Source organism: Palaemon carinicauda, chromosome 31, assembly GCF_036898095.1.
Source record: "Palaemon carinicauda isolate YSFRI2023 chromosome 31, ASM3689809v2, whole genome shotgun sequence".
NCBI lineage: Eukaryota > Metazoa > Arthropoda > Malacostraca > Decapoda > Palaemonidae > Palaemon > Palaemon carinicauda.
The window spans coordinates 49,184,146-49,201,645 of record NC_090755.1 but is presented as its reverse complement, the minus strand read 5'-3'; positions in this window follow the sequence as shown (position 1 = coordinate 49,201,645).

Below are 17,500 nucleotides of genomic sequence, written 5' to 3'. Positions count from 1 at the left end.
CTGCAAATTTCCTTAGCTCGCCAATCTATCGTTTCTCTCTTTCCCCTGCTTCGTTTCCAATCTGTAAGGACCCATTCAGTTATTCCTTTTCCTTTCCATCATCTAATGCATGTCATTCTCATTATATGTCCTGCCCTGGTCCATTTCTTTTCTTAATTGTCTTTAGAATACCCTCTTTTTTAGTTTGCTCTCGTATCCATATTCTCGTTTCTGCCCTTTCGTGTTATTCCAAAAACTTCAGTAAGGCTCCATGTCTCTGATACATAAGTAATTGTAGGGCCATCTGAATAAATACTCTTCTTTTAAGGGAAAGTGGTATTTTACTTTTCGTAGTCTCCTTTTGTTTACCAAAGACTCTCCATCCCATGCCTATCCTTCTATCAATTTTGATCTTATGTCCTGGAGAAACCCTTACTGTCTATCCTAAGTACTTATATTCATTAACAATCTCTAGAAGTTCTTCCTTACTCGTGGTCTTCCTGCCTTTTCATTGAACATTAATATTAGTTTTATTCATATTCATTTTCAGTCTTACATTCCTGCTTCTCCATTCAAATCTTCTATCATCTTTTGCCATTCTTCCCATGATTCACTAAATAGAACTCTGTTATCAGCAATTCTTAAGTTGTTAATGTATTCCCCATGAATATTAATTCCTACATTTTCCCAATCTAAGAACTGAAAAACTTAATTTAGGCAAGCTGTTAATAATTTAGGAGAGATGTGGTCTCCTTGTCTAACTCCTTTCTCAATCAGAATTTTCACATTATCTTTACAAAGTTTTAGGTTTTTTTTTGCTGCTAATGCCTTGCATAGAGGTTTGTTATGATCAGTTCATTTTTCCATTAGCTGATTAATTACATGGATATGGTTAGAGGTTGCATACCTGCTTATAAAACCTGTTTGTCCCCTTGGTTCATTCGTCGAGCCGTCTTTCTATTCGGCCGAATATGAACTTTGTAAAAATTTATATATTACCGGGAGTAAACATACTGGGTGGTAATTGTTTCAGGTGTTTTTTGTCTCTTTTTTTCTGAATTAGCATAATGCTGAAAGTTTTCCAAGCTGTATATACAGTATAGCACGCTTGCAAACATCATGAGTAAAGTTCAGCTAGTTTTACTACTATGAAAAATAGTCCAATTTGGAACAAACAAAAAATAAAATAAAATAAATTTTGATTTAAAATGCCACTTTGATTCATTGGGACAAGAATAAATGGGCTGCAAAAATATTAAATAAAAAATTAAACAAATTTAAATGGAAAAATCCCACATTCATTCATGGAGCACGAATAAAGGTAGAGTCAAAAGTTGGGAACTGAAAAATAAAATAGGTTTAGATAAAAATGCAGTTTTCATTCATGGTACAAGAATAAAGGGGTCGCAAAAATTAATAACTAAAAAGATAAAACAAAATATATTAAAATAGGAAAATTCCACTTTCAAGAATAAAAGTGGGAACAAAAATTGGGATATAAAAGATAGAATAAATTAAATTTAAATGAAAAATGCAACTTTCATTTACTATTAGATTATTTATTCCTTTTTTATTTTTTATTATTCTATCTTATTTTTATCTTATTTTTCAGGGTTAGGGAGTATTTGGCCTAATTCCCCTTTACTATAGATGCAAAGGAAAATTATGAAACAGAAAAAATTAAAGAAGGCTCTCTCTCTCTCTCTCTCTCTCTCTCTCTCTCTCTCTCTCTCTCTCTCTCTCTCTCTCTCTCTCTCTCGTAATGAAGACCTGTGAGATATTTTTGGTTGGTTACTGACGAATTTCATTTATCTGAGGTGACGAGGATTACCTACACGAGCTGGTTTCTTTGTCTTTCTCTTCATTGGAGATTTGGAAAAATATGACTTTACAATTTTCACCAAAAATCTTTGAAGGTCCTCTCTATTTAAAAAAAAAAAAAAAAGAATTCTGAAATTGAAGAAGTGGATCAAATATATTTTTTTAAAAGTGAAGTGATATTCAAGACGACCCATTGAATAATCTCGAAAAGGAACACTATTTCGTAAAAGTAAATCTATGAAGCTAACCGTTATATAAAACAAAAAATGGACAAATGGAACAAACCTTAAGTTAATTTATTTATTTTCGAGGCCATTGTCCCTAAGCGAAGTTTGTTTATTACAATACTTAACATTGGAAATGTATAATACAATTGGAAAGAAAAATCATATGAATGCTGAAATTCTTTTTTGATAACACGAGGCTAGTTTGGGTTAAGAAACCAATAAGATATCCTAATTGTTACGCTCGCATAGCTTTTACCTGTAAATAGGATTAGCAATGTTCATCACTACATAGTTTATGTCTATGTATTTTATCCAATGAATATTATTATTATTATTATTATTATTATTATTATTATTATTATTATTATTATTATTGTTGTTGTTGTTGTTGTTGTTGTTGTTGTTGTTGTTGTTGCGAACAAAGTGAGTGACCTTATATAAAATTCCAAAATTTTTTGAAGATATCTCACTAAACCCGTTGCCCAGTCATTCCCTAACCATAGATTTCGGAGTGGGGGTAGGGGCGAGGAGCTGGTATTTTCGGCGGCGGAGTCAATAACTACTATGCCAATAAATATATGCAAATTATATTTCAATGAATTATCTAGATATATATAATCTTTGTTTCTGCCCATTTTCATGTTCATACTTTTTTTTTAAGTGACGATTTTTAGCTAAAATATCAGTGAGGAGCCGTAAACTACTCCTAGAGTTTTACATATATCCAAATGATTTTCACTTGATTTGGCAGATGTTATATGAACTACATTCATAAAATTTTTGTATTGAAACTTAGCATAGAAAAGTCATGTAGCCATTTTTTCGATATCCACCTGAGGACGATTCTCGGCGGCGCCGCAAATTACTCGTAGAATATTTTCCATATCTAAATACAATTTTCAGGGATTTATGGGCTGGATATTTATTTTGTCAATACCAATTTTCATATTGATATCAGCCATAGAAAAGCCATAGCAAACGTTTATTTCAGTATGGGTTGAATGGTTATTTTTGGCGGTGGCGTAAATTGTTCCTAGAATAATTTATAAATCCAAATGAAAATTTCAGGGATTGGTGAGAAACATGGTTTCTATGTTCCTACCAAATTTCGTGGTAATATCTACAATTATTGAAAAGATAAAGCTATCATATAGCCTTATTAAATGTGATGTTAAATATACCAACATTACAGTGAACTGCGTCATAATGAGCGACATCAACGATGGCCAATGCGATATCTTAACAATATCAGCCCCGAGTTAAGCTAATTATTATTATCATTATTATTATTATTATTATTATTATTATTATTATTATTATTATTATTATTATTATTATTATTACCACTAGGTAAGCTACAACCTAGATGGAAAAGGAGGATGCTATAAGCCCAGGCTCCAACAGGGAAAAGTAGGCTATTGGAGAAAGGAAATATGTGAACTATATGAGAAGTAATGAATGATTATTATGAAATATTTAAAGAACATTTACAACATTAAGATAGATTTTTCATGTATTTCAGCCTGTTCAACATATAAACATTCACTGCAAATTTGAACTTTTTAAGCTCCACCGATTCAGCTACCCGAATAGGAAGAGCATTCCACACTCTGGTCACAGCTGGAATAAAAGTTCTAGAATACTGTTTAGTTTTCAGCCCTATGATGGAGAAGGTAGGACTATCAGAATTAACTGCATACCTAGTGTTAATACAGCTGAGGTCATTGTTTATTGATATGCAACGCTTACTATCTGCCGCGGGAGACATTAACATTGTAGAAAATCATTCAATTTTTGTACAACGAGGTTTAAAGTGTAAAAATCATGATAAATAATCAACAGAATAAAAGTTATAAAATTAACTTTAACGCTGTATCAACAATACTGTAGGCTACTGTAGAGAGCAAATAAGATATTACCAACAGCCTTTATTATTTTCGCACAAGTGTACACAACCTGTCAAAAATGACGGCTAAATACTTAGCTAGATATGCACACACAGGCACACACAGATTCAACCCTTCCCACCTCCCCAAAATCCTAGCAACAACCCCTCTCACCAGTGTATGACTACTCTCCCTCCCTCAGAGACACAGTAGCGTGACCGGAGACACACACACACACACACACACACACACACACACACACACACACACACACACACACATATATATATATATATATATATATATATATATATATATATATATATATATATATATATATATATATATATATATATATGTATGTATATATATACATATATATATATATATATATATATATATATATATATATATATATGTATATATATATATATGTATATATATATATATATATATATATATATATATATATATATATATATATATATATATATATATATATACATATATATATATATATATATATATATATATATATATATATAAATATATATGTATATATATATACATATATAAATATATATATATATATATATATATATATATATATATATATATATATATATATATATATATATATATATATACACACAGTAGTTACTTAGTTTTCCACAACAATCATTTTTGTTGAAATTAAGCTCTTGAACAGACAATGCGCTCACGTCTTGAGAAATTTATTAAGAAGCGTATGCTACATACATTGTAGAAGGTTACCTGAAATTTTTTCATCGACCACAAAACTTTTCCAGTTAAAAAAAAAGAAATGGATGAGATGAATCCAGCAATTTGTCTTTCTGTGCCCAATTAGTGGTAAGGAGGTCATTAGTGAATTCAAATTATAAGTGGCATAAAACGTTCAAGTCTAGTACTCCATATTAATTACAATGCGCATACCATTAAGAACCAATTGCTGTGATTTAGAAATATATCAGTAAGGAACCTTTTATAAATCACTTACGTACGTACAGCATTCTCTTTATGATACTTACAATAGGTTTAAATTATTGACGACAAACAGCAGGATTATTATCTACATAAATATGTTTCGCGCATACTACATTAAATTTTTTTCTCTCTTAGAACTGCTAAGCATTTTCTAAGCACGAAGCAGAGCATTTCTGTAGCTAGAAACCTTACCATATTATCTAGAGATGACATGTCCGAGTCCTCTGCAATTCCAAGTGGCCTTCTCAGGCCGAGAGCCTCGTCCAGAAATCACTCTGGTGAGGAAAAGATTGTAAAAGGCAGCGGTAACCGAGAAGGCAGACTGTTCCTGACTAAGGGGAGGCCACAGAACCCCGAGCACTAAATAGGATTTCAAGTTTTTCTTCCATCCTAAATATTTTTCTCTATTTTTCGTTAATGCAAATAACCAGTTTACTAATCAATCTTTGCTGTGATTAGTCAAACTAGCCTTTAAAAATCATTCAACTAAGAGTAATATTCTACAAATTAACTCAGACACAAGTGTGCATTAAATGTTTGCAGCTTGCATATTTTGGCGTCTTTTATAAATTGTTTTTCTCGTAATGACACCAAACCTGTAATTACTGTGACAAAACAAGATCCTTTAAGCACTAGAGTGTGCTCGAAGACATTCTGACTATTCTTCAGTCTTTTTTTTCAATTTCATTAGTGATGTTAACTAACTTGAAAAACTTTCAATAGATATTAAATTATTCATTAATTTGTCTATCTATCTACTTATTTCCTTAAACTAGAGTGAGCTCTCAAACTTGATTATGATACCCTCGATAATCTCTGAGTGGCTTGACTATTGCATAAATAATGAGGCCCCTTTATAAAAAAAAAAATCATTACTGTTAGTTCACCATCCATACCGATATTAAAGAAAAAAACAGAAAAAAAATATGTCATCTAAGATTAGAAATAGGAATTTAGTTTGATGAAAAACTCGAAGATATCATACCATAAAAGTTTCTTGTTCCTAGAACATTGAAGACCCTTCATTCGATAATTTTTTTGTTATTATGACAAAAACCCTGTATTGATACTATACTGTTTTTTTTTCCAAATATCAGTAATAAAATAGTTAGAATAAAATATTTTGAATAGAATGCTTTATTTCTATGTTAATTTGAAACATTAAAAATGTGAGAGATTGCAACCATCATTTCAGTATTAATGAAACTATGTCCACAATCACTTGTGAAGATAATTTTCAAATGAGATGTTTAACTCGTGCAGTTATCTCTCTATTCTTACCAAAACAACTTCATAATAATGCTTATAACCTACTTCATAGATTTAAATTATTTGTTTTACATTGTATCTTTACCCTACTTCCTACTTATTTTCTAATTTTATCTACTAGACAATCCAAATATTTATTCTATCTATATGTATAATCATATACAAACCTATAATGCTTCAGTTAGCGCTGATGTGAAGGCGAATGACAGTTCAATTTCTTAAGAAAAATTAAATTTTGTTTTATTCTAAATAAGTAGCATTTCATCAAAACTCCAACCTAAAGAAGATAGAAGATAGAATTATCTTCTGTTTAACTAAACAAAACCACAATACTCATTTTAACGTTTGCAAAGAGAGAGAGAGAGAGAGAGAGAGAGAGAGAGAGAGAGAGAGAGAGAGAGAGAGAGAGAGAGAGAGAGAGAGAGAGAGAGCTTTAACAGTTGGTCACAACTAAAAAAAAAAAAGGAATGAGGGGATTTTCATGTATAGTTTGTGTGAAGAAGTATTTTTTTTCTTATGTGGAACAGGTTAACAGATGTCTCCCTTCCTAGTTTATCGGGCACTTGATTTAATTAACATCGTTACTGATCTTTAAGTATTCTATGTTTTTACTAATTACTTCTCATATATCTATTAGCTAATTTTTTATTTTCCTTCCTCGCTGGGCTATTTTCCCAGTTGGAGCCCATGGGCTTGTAGCACCCTCCTTATCCAACTGGGGCTGTAGCTTACCGAAAAATTATAATTAGGCAATAGCCATTTTGGTGAGGGTAAGTGACGGGATTTTGCAGTGAGATTTGGTGAGATTTTTAACCAGGAGATTAAAAATCTGCCAATATCACAAATGTATCGACTATTTTCGGAAATACATTTGATGTGTTTTTATTAATTGTACCTTACCTTGTCTATTCGGATATTGACTAGTCTTTGTAATATATTTGAAATATTTAATTGCGTGTGGTGTTATTATCAATTTCATTACGTACTATATTTCCTTCAACTCCTTAATATAATATTGTATATATGAATTCGTCTACAATAATTTATCTTCATGGGCAATTAAGCTACATATACATTTTGTGTACAGAAATTTATCGCTAGCTTTTTTATCTCTAGCTTTTAAATAATACTAGAAAATTATGGAATGCTATTGTATACGTCTAACACTAAAGAAATATAAAGGACTGTTAGTATTAAACGAGCTCTTATAAACGCTTTTATGACCAACCGACCTTAACATGACAATTTCATTTGAAAATTCTCACCATTTACACTATCATTACAAGCATTTTCTTGATTATTTTAGTACCGTAAAACTCAAACAATGGATCTCCTGGATATATATATATATATATATATATATATATATATATATATATATATATATATATATATATATATATATATATATATATATATATATATATATATATTTATATACATATATATATAAACTGTATATATATACATGTATATATATATATATATATATATATATATATATATATATATATATATATATATATATATATATGTATGTATATATATATATATATATATATATATATATATATATATATATATGTGTGTGTGTGTGTGTGTGTGTGTGTGTGTGTGTGTAAATTCAGAGAAAAGAAGGGAGAAATTCTTTAGAAATGAATACGATCCATGACCTAAATTCTCTCTTCCTTTCTCTGAATATATATATATATATATATATATATATATATATATATATATATATATATATATATATATATATATATATATATATATATATATATATATATATATATGATAAATTTTGCACATTTTTACGTGTTTTTCATATTCAAATAAGCCATATATATTTTTGATATATTAATGTCTGGATTCTCTTAACAACCTCGGGATCAATTCTAAGTACAAAATACCTGAATTCGACAGGTAGAAGTACAGTGGAATTGTCATTGACTTTTATCTTTGTTCGTGGCCAAGTGGGTTAGTCACTGTCTATATAAGCTTGCCGACCAGGGTTCGATTCCCGGCCGGAGCCAAGCTCTTGTCTTTGTGAGATTTCGCCTGGGTCTGTGATCCCGAGGTTGTTAAGAGAATCCAGACATTAATATATCAAAAATATATATGGCTTATTTGAATATATATATATATATACATATATATATATATATATATATATATATATATATATATATATATATATATATATGTGTGTGTGTGTGTGTGTGTGTATGTGTGTGTATATATATATATATATATATATATATATATATATATATATATATATATATATATATATATATATATATATATATATATTCAGAGAAAGGAAGGGAGAACGTAGTTTAGGGATCATATTCATTTCTAAAGAATAGAGGGGATGGAATGAAGACATACTGGAGGTGTGATAAATACCTTAAATATATATAACAAAAATAGTTACTGTGATAACAATAACCATACAAAAGACGTAGAAAATTTCAACATTACATGTACATGTGATTATATTCGTGGAATCACACATAATCTTTCCTTACAAGTCTTTATTTTATATTTCAATCGCATTTTTCTTTTTTTTTTCTTTTTTTTTATCCGACAACAATTTTATTGCGTTATGCTTTCAAATGAATTACATTCTTTAAATAACTTTTAAAATCTGTGGCAGATAAATTCCTGTAGACAAATGTTATAAAATATATAGATGATTTGTTTATGTAAATTTAGATAGGTTGCTGCAGACGACTTGTAAACAAAATCAGCGGTTAACAGCTACATACACCCAGACAGAAACTATAGTCATTTTTTAATGAGGCAGATTTGCACCGATTCGCAGTAAAAGTTTCCTGATAGCTGATTGGCCGGAAGTATTCGGACAAAAATACTTCTAACCAATCAGCTATTAGAAAAATTTCCGAGCTAAAAGGGCACCCCTGCGAGTCGGTGCAAATCTGTCTCACTAAAAAAATTGAATATAGGTCGTTATGTGAAAAATAAATTAATTGTAAAATATTAAGTTAAAAATACATAATACAAAAAATGAAAGGTAAAGGTAAAGGTGTCTGGTTTCAGTTCCATTATCATCAGAATAGAGTCTCACCAGAACGTCAGTCGGGCAAGCCCAACCCCCACTGTAGTGCCCAACCACAGCAATGACCTCCCCCGTAAACAGCTTAAACTCACGGTCCCGGGCTGGGATCGACCTGCTGCCATGCGATTGCTAGGCAAACACGTTCCTACACTTTCCCACAAGGATGTAGATATGAAATGATGCCAGGTGTACCCAGTCGAACTTACCATTTAAAGTTTTATCCACCATTAACCTACCATGCTTACGTCTGATCTGCAAGCTCAGTGGTGGAATTACTCGGCACCACTTCCTTGAGGACTGGCTCTAAGGGCCTATAAAAAGGGGGTCACTTTTTGACCCCACTATCAAAAGGGAGACACTAAATACAACAGCCCGTTTATCGCCGTGTACTCTCTAACACGTACAGTCAGTGGCAAAAGAAGTGCCACCACCGTTTCACTGACTCCCTAAAATCTATAGACCTTAGAACCTTAAAGGCAAGGTTAGGAACGTCCCCACATGGGAAATGAAGCTGCTAGAGAAATGAAAGGGTGAGGCATTTGGGGGACACTGGACTCAGGGAAAGAATGATAAGAGACGAGCAAAGTACCAGTTTTTCACTTCTTAACAAAAAATCTTGTCTTGGCTGAAAATTGTAATTGCATTATGATATTCTGTCTTTTTATAACCTCGCATATATGACCAAAGTAGTAAAAACGGGAAATAATTAAAAAAAGCCACGAATTCTGCTCAAATATGATAAACCTATCCCATTGTCTGATATGTATTTTAACTTAGTAAGACATAGATATGATGACTTCAGTAAGAATACCTATATTTTATATGTGTTTTAAGTGAATCTGTGAAGAACGTCTTCGTACGAAAACCATATTTTGGTTTAGAAACTTCAACCACACGTGCATGGTACTACAGAAGATCAAGAAAAGAGTTTCTGGTTTTTTTATTCCTATGCATGAAATTACGATGGATTGCTAAGTGTCAGGGGCAAGGCTGTCATGATTAGTTTTGGGTCGATCAGTGAATTGATTTCACAAGTGAAGAATCTGGCCAAATCCTTATTTACGGGCATAAAAACAACACCGTTTGAAATAATACCAGTCACACTGAAAAGGTACTAATAACCTATACTCTTTAGTTAAGCACTGTTAAATAACATTGAATAATGTATGCTCTCTGTGGAGATAATTGTCATAACTTATCTTTTGGCCTAGAAACAGTTATAAAAATAAGAGCAACAATAATATAAATAATAATAATAAAAATAATAATAAGAAGAAGAAGAATATTTTAAGTCATTCTACAGCTGATGCTAATGATCAGAGAGATTCATGAAACTGTGAAGCCTTTGTAAAAATCATTTATGGACTTAAAAAGAATTTTGATAAATTTTTGTATATATAGCGCCAACGTATCCCTGCGTGTCGTAAGAGGTGACTAAAAGGGACGGGAGGAGGAGGCTGGGAACCCCCTCTCCTATATTATAATCCTATGAGACACCAAAGAGGTGGAGCTTGGGGGAGAATGACTGCTCCCCGCACTCTAGTTTTGGGGTGTTTGAATGTGCGTGGATGTACAGTAGTACGATAGAGAGTAAAAGATGTGAGATTGGAAGTATGTTAGGAATAAAAGGATGGATATATTGGTTTTGTGTGAGACAAACATAAAATGGAAAGGAGAAGTGATGTTTGGTGAAATGTCTGGTAGAGTATCTGGGATTGAAAGGGGAAGAGCAAGAGAAGGTGTGGCTTTATTACTGAGTGATTGGATGATTGGTAAAGTAGTGTAATGGAAGGAGATATCATCTAGGTTAATGTGGGTAAGGGTTAGGTTGGGTAGGGAATGTTGGGCTTTTGTCAGTGCGTATGGGCCAGGTTATGAGAAAAGTGAAGAGCAGAATTAGTTCTGGAATGAATTAACTAGGTGTGTAGAAGGACTGGGTAGAAGGAATTATGTAGTTGTCATGGGTGACTTAAATGCTAGAGTGGGCGCTGGAGAGGTAGAAGGTGTCATTGGGAAGTATGGCGTACCAGGTGAAAATGAGAGTGGTGAGAGACTGGTAGACATGTGTGTTGAGCAAGAGATGGTGATAAGTTCTAGCTTTTTCAAAAAGAAAGATAAAAACAGGTATACATGGGTAAGAGTGGCAAATGCAAGAGTGGTAGAAAGGGTGTTAGTGGATTATGTGTTGATAACTAAAGGAATTTTTGGAAGATTGGAAGACGTGCACGTATTTAGGGGTATAGCTAACGGTATGTCTGATAATTTTTTGGTGGAAGGAAAATTAGTTGTAGCAAAAGGGTGAGGGAATAGAGTAGGTGGATGTAAAAGGAAGCTAGTGAGGGTTGAAGAGCTAATAAAACCGGGAGTAAAAAGTAAATATTAAGAAAGGTTGAAAATGGCATATAACAAAGTGAAAGTAAGAGAAACTGGTGATTTAGAGGAGTGGAAGTTAGCAAAAGAAAATTTTGTTGGGATTGCAAGTAATGTGTCTGGCAAGAAGTTTGATAGAGACAGTATGAGGAAGGGCAGTGAATGGTGGAATGAAAGAGCAAAGGTAAAAGTGGAAGAGAAAAAGAGGGCTTTTGAAGAATGGCTGCAGAGTAATAGTGTAGAGAAGTTTGAAAGATATAGAGAAAGAAATATGGAAGTAAAGCGCGAGGCAAAGAGGGCAGCTGACCTGAGGTGGGGTAAGGGATTGGGTCATTCATATGAAGAGAATAAGAAGTTTTGGAAAGAAGTGAAGAGAGTAAGGAAGGATGGTTCAAGAATTGAAGAGACAGTAAAAGGTGGAAGTGGAAGGTTGTTAAAAGGACAAGATGCAAGGAAAAGGTGGGTGGAATATTTTGAAAATTTACTGAATGTTGGGGATAACAAGGAGGCAGATATAATTGCTGTTTCAGGTGTTGAGGTGCCAATGATGGGAGATGAGAATGAGAGAGAGACTGCAAGAGAGGAAGTGCGGAGCACTAGAAAAAACGAGAGTAGGAAAAGCATCTGGTATGGATGGTGTGAGAGCTGAGATGTTGAAGGAAGGGGGTGTAACTGTACTTGAATGGTTGGTGAGATTGTTTAATATGTGTTTTGTATTGTCAATGGCACCAGTAGATTAGGTTTGTACGTGTATTGTACCACTATATAAGGGTAAGGGAGATGTGCATGAGTGTTGTAATTCAAGGGGTATCAGTTTGTTGAGTGTAGTTGGAAAAGTGTATGGTAGAGTACTGATTAATAGGATTAAGGATAAAACAGAGAATGTTATCGTAGAAGTACAGGGTGGTTTTAGAAGAAGCAGGGGTTGTATGAATCAGATTTTTACAGTTAGGCAGAAATGCGAGAAATATTTAGCAAAAGGTAAGGAGGTGTATGTTGCGTTTATGAATCTGGAGAAAGCGTATGATAGAGTTGATAGGGAAGCAATGTGGAATGTGATGAGGTTATTTGGAGTTGGTGGAAGGTTGTTGCAGGCAGTGAAAAGTTTCTACAAAGGTAGTAATGCATATATTAGGATAGGAAATGAAGTGAGCGATTGGTTTCCGGTGAGAGTGGGGCTGAGACAGGGATGTGTGATGTCACCGTAGTTGTTTAACTTGTATGTTGATGGAGTGGTGAGAAAGGTAAATGTTCGAGTGCTTGGACGAGGATTGAAACTGGTAGACGAGAATAACCATGAATGGGAGGTAAAACAGTTGTTTTTTGCTGATGATACTGTACTGGTTGCAGACGAGGAAGAGAAGCTTGGCCAATTAGTGACAGAATTAGGAAGGGTGTTTGAGAGAAGGAAGTTGAGAGTTCATGTGGGTAGGAAAAAGGTTGAGATGTACAGGAAGGGAAGGTGGTGATGGAGAGTTACTTGAGGAGATGGATCAGTTTAAGTACTTGGGGTCTGTTGCTGCAGAAAATGGTGGAGTAGAAGCAGATGTACGTCAGAGAGTGAATGAAGGATGCAAAGTGTTGGGGGCAGTTAAGGGTGTAGTAAAAATTAGAGGGTTGGACATGAATGTAAAGAGAGTTCTGTATGAGAAAGTGATTGTACAGTACTTCCTCCTGTTTATCCATTTCTTTTTCCCCTCCCTTATATCCAATTCTTTTACTCCCTCCCTTTTATCCATTCCTAGTACTCCTTTCTTATCCAATTCTTCTCCCTCCCCTTTATCCATTTCCCTCCATAGACGCCCCAACCAGCCAACAAAATCAATAGTCTTATCGTGACCTGAGAATACGTAATTATATCTTGGGGGCCAAACGCATTCCTTTGTGGCCAAGGATCCAATGAAAAGCAAAGAGTTATTAAGTTACCGTAGGTTTATATAGAGGAGTCGGGTGGCTTCTATTAAGCTGAGAGTGTTGGGTCAGATCCTGTCCTGGTTGCGTTTTATTGGTTTATACTGTTAAAAAAAAAGTAATAAAATTAAAAATTAGAAATATTTTTTTCATCCATTTTCATGTGGTACACTGTTAAAGACTTGCAGTAAAACGAAAAATTAAAGAAAAGAAAACGGTGAACGTCTGGCAAAATTAATTCCAGGTTTTTTCCCGTTTTGAAAACGGATATATTGACGTAAAAGACAGATATTAGAGTCACCAATCCGTAAAAGATAATAACTAAATAAGATAGAATTACGGTCGCCTTTATTCTACTAAAATACGGTTTAGATCAGTATATTTTTACGGAGAATTTCCGATTAGAATTACGTTTTTTTTTTTTTTAACAGTGTGAATCATGGTGAGGGGTAGGTGGAAATGGTTTGGACACGCTCGTCGAACTCCCCAAGAGAGATTAGTTCACCAAAATTTCAATTGGTCTCTTTAAGGCACTAGAAGAGTTGGAAGACCCGGGCCTACATGGCTGAGTACTTTGAAACGTGACATACACTTATAAAATAAAATCTGCAATATTAATCAAAAATACTCCGTAGAAATATACTGTTCTCATGATGAGGGGTAGATGGAGATGGTTTGGGCATGCTCTTTGCACTCCACAAGAGATTAGTTCACCAAACTTTCAACTGGGCTCTACAAAGCACTAGAACAGTTGGACAACCTAAGCCTACATGGTTGAGGACTATGAAATGTGAAGTATACTTTATAAAATACCGCAATATTATTAGAGAATTTGTAAAATATACTGTTCTCAGCGGTATTTCAGTAAAATACAGGTTACCATAATTTTCACCATACTTTGTTATTATTAACGGATTGGTGACCGTAATATCACTCCTCTACGTCAATATATCGGTTTTTAAAACGATAAATACCTGGCAACATTTATTCCAGATTTTTGCTGGTTTTTTACGGCAAATTTTGAAAAGTATAGAAACGTTTGTTTTGCGTTTGGTGTGTCGAGGAAGACATTTTTTTTTTTTTTTTTTTTTTTTTTTTTTGAGAATTTGTACCTTTTCTTCTATGAATTTGTCAGCTAAATGTTTATGATCTAACGCGTAAAAGTAAAGAGAATGTATATATCATATGATTTTTTCTAATAATTTAACAAACATGAGAGTAACGGGTAAAGTTTAAACTTTGTTTTATTTATTTATTGTCAAAATATGTCTCGTAAAGCAGTGTAAATTTAAAGTTATATAATACGACACAAGGATAATTCGTTGCCTAATATTTCAGATTTGCTACCAGTTATAGAAGTAACTATTCCTAATTGGTCTTTTCATCAGTACCGACAGACTGAGTGAAGAGTTTATAAACAGGAAAGAAGTCAAACTTTATTACCTCCGCCAGGAGGGTATGTTTTCGGTTCGGTTTGTTTGTTTGTTTGTTTGTTTGTTTGTTTGTTTGTTTGTTTCTCTGTTTGTCTGTCTGTCTGTGGACAACGTAGAGGCCACATTTCTACACGGAATCACTTCAAACTTGGCCAAGTAGTTCCCCAATGTGTATGGAAGAACTGATTAAATTTTGGTCAAGGTCACCCCAAGGTCAAGGTCACAGGGGTCACTGGTGTCACTATGACATAAGTGGCCATATCAAGAGACAGAAATAAAGCACTGACTTTTGCATAAGCCAACAGGGAAGTCCTAGTCCAGGCGCAACCCATGGGTGATGTTCAAATTTATAAAGGTCAAAGGTCAAGGTCATATTGGTGCATTATATCAATGTCATATTAAGTATCAGTGGCAAATGAACAAAGATCACTTGAAGGTCAAAAGTCAAGCAGGTCACTTGAAGGTCAAGGTCACGTGAAGGTCAAGGTCACGTGAAGGTCAAGGTCACCTGAAGGTCAAGGTCACGTGAAGGTCAAGTACATTTGAAGATCAAGGTCACTTGAAGCCAAGGTCATGTGAAGGTCAAGGTCACGTGAAGGTCAAGGTCACTTGAAGGTCACGTGAAGGTCAAGGTCATGTGAAGGTCGAAGTCACATCAATTCATGATTCTAGGACATATGGCGCTCTAGGTCACCTTGGCGGAGGTATGTCCTCTACGAGGACCATGTCCGCGTTCAGGACTTGCTCACTTGTTGCCATGTGATGTTAATTATAGCTATAGATAATTTCTTTTCCCTCCTGGATTTTCACTCCTGGATTTTCTCCAAAGAAATACTTCACACTTCTTATCTATATCACGAGACGGTCTGGTTTGCCTCAAAGAAACACTTCAAATTTATTAAAGAAACACTTCAAATCTGTTACTTGCTTTCAAAGAAGCACTTCACACTTCGAAGATTCTGATCACTCGTTGTCTTTTTGTAGGTTTATATCTGCAAGCGATTTATTTAATATCCCTTCGCCAAAGCATTGTCAATATAGAAAGGAACTATAGAAATAAAAGAATATATTCAGAAAATTTATTTATAACGTGAATCCCATTTGGGGCCGTTGTGCTGTCAGTGAACCTCTCTCAGTGAACTGTAGGTAACACTTCTACAGTAAAAAAAAACTGTAATTTTAATCGGAAATTCTCACGTAGAAATATAGTTCTCGGCCCGTATTTCAGTAAATAACAGACGGCCGTAATTTCTACCGTTTGTTATTATCGTTTACTGGTTGGTGGCCGTAATGTCACTCTTTTACGTCAATATATTCGTATTTAAAACGGCAAATGCCTTGCAACATTTAGTCCAGGATTTTTACTTTTTTTTTTTACGGCAAATTTTAAACAGTATACGTTTAGTTGTTCTCTATATTATTCCTTCTCTACGTTGAGCAAAGGCCCAGGTTGTGGCAATATGTCCCAAATTCTTAATCCGATATGAAACTTGTTTATGTAAGAAGTGTTGTTGTGGCCGACGTGGTAACGTCCCTGAATGGTGAACGCCAGACTAGGGATTGAGTTTCGCTCAAATTCGTTAGTTTCTTTGGTCGCTGCAACCTCACCAACCTTGTGAGCTAAGAATATGGGTTTTGGGGTAGCCTATAGATCTATCTGCTGAGTCATCAGCAGCCATTGTCTGGCTCTCCTTGGTCCTAGCTTGGGTGGAGGGGGCATTGTTCTGCTTGCCAGGGCAGTGTCACTGTCCCTTGTCTATGTCAGTCATGGGCGGCCTTTAAACGTTTAAAATGTTGCTATCCAGAGTATTCATGTATTTTCAACTTCGCTAGAAGATTATATTTTGATAGGTGTGTATTTATTTATCTATGTTTGGTTGTTTCTGATTCACAGAACTCCAAACTTAGTTGACCAAATCTCACGAAGTTTTGGGGGAATCATTAGCCATGATCCAAGGACAATGTGATTAGGTTTTTGGGATTGATTGGGTCAAAGGTCAAGGTTATGAAAAGTTCAAACATTTGTTTTTGCTATATCGGGGTCAATTTTTATACGAGTTACATTAACCTAGTGCCAAAATGTGCTTAATTTAATTGCCTATCTTTTGATGTGGTTTTGGCGAAGGTATGCGCTCTACCGAATGCCCGTTCTAGTTTTTTTTTTATTCTTATTTTCGGTAATTTTTTTTTTTCCTGAAATTTTAATAGACTGAAAAAATAATATTTGATATCTATCTACTGTAGCTTCTAGGAGCATTATTATTTATTTAGTTTCAGTGTATAGCTGTTAGAATTATTTCTGTATGCCATAATAATGGACTTTTTAATGCAATATTTAAGCATTTGTGGCTACTTTTTTCACATCAATGAATTTAAATTTTCATGTCTGGCTATGTATATGTATATTTTTATATTATGTTTAGTGAATGCATGCAGGAAACGTCAGTAGTTTTCGTAAGTGCGTAAGGGCACCCTCTAGTTATGCAATTATCATAAACTTATCTCATTTCATAC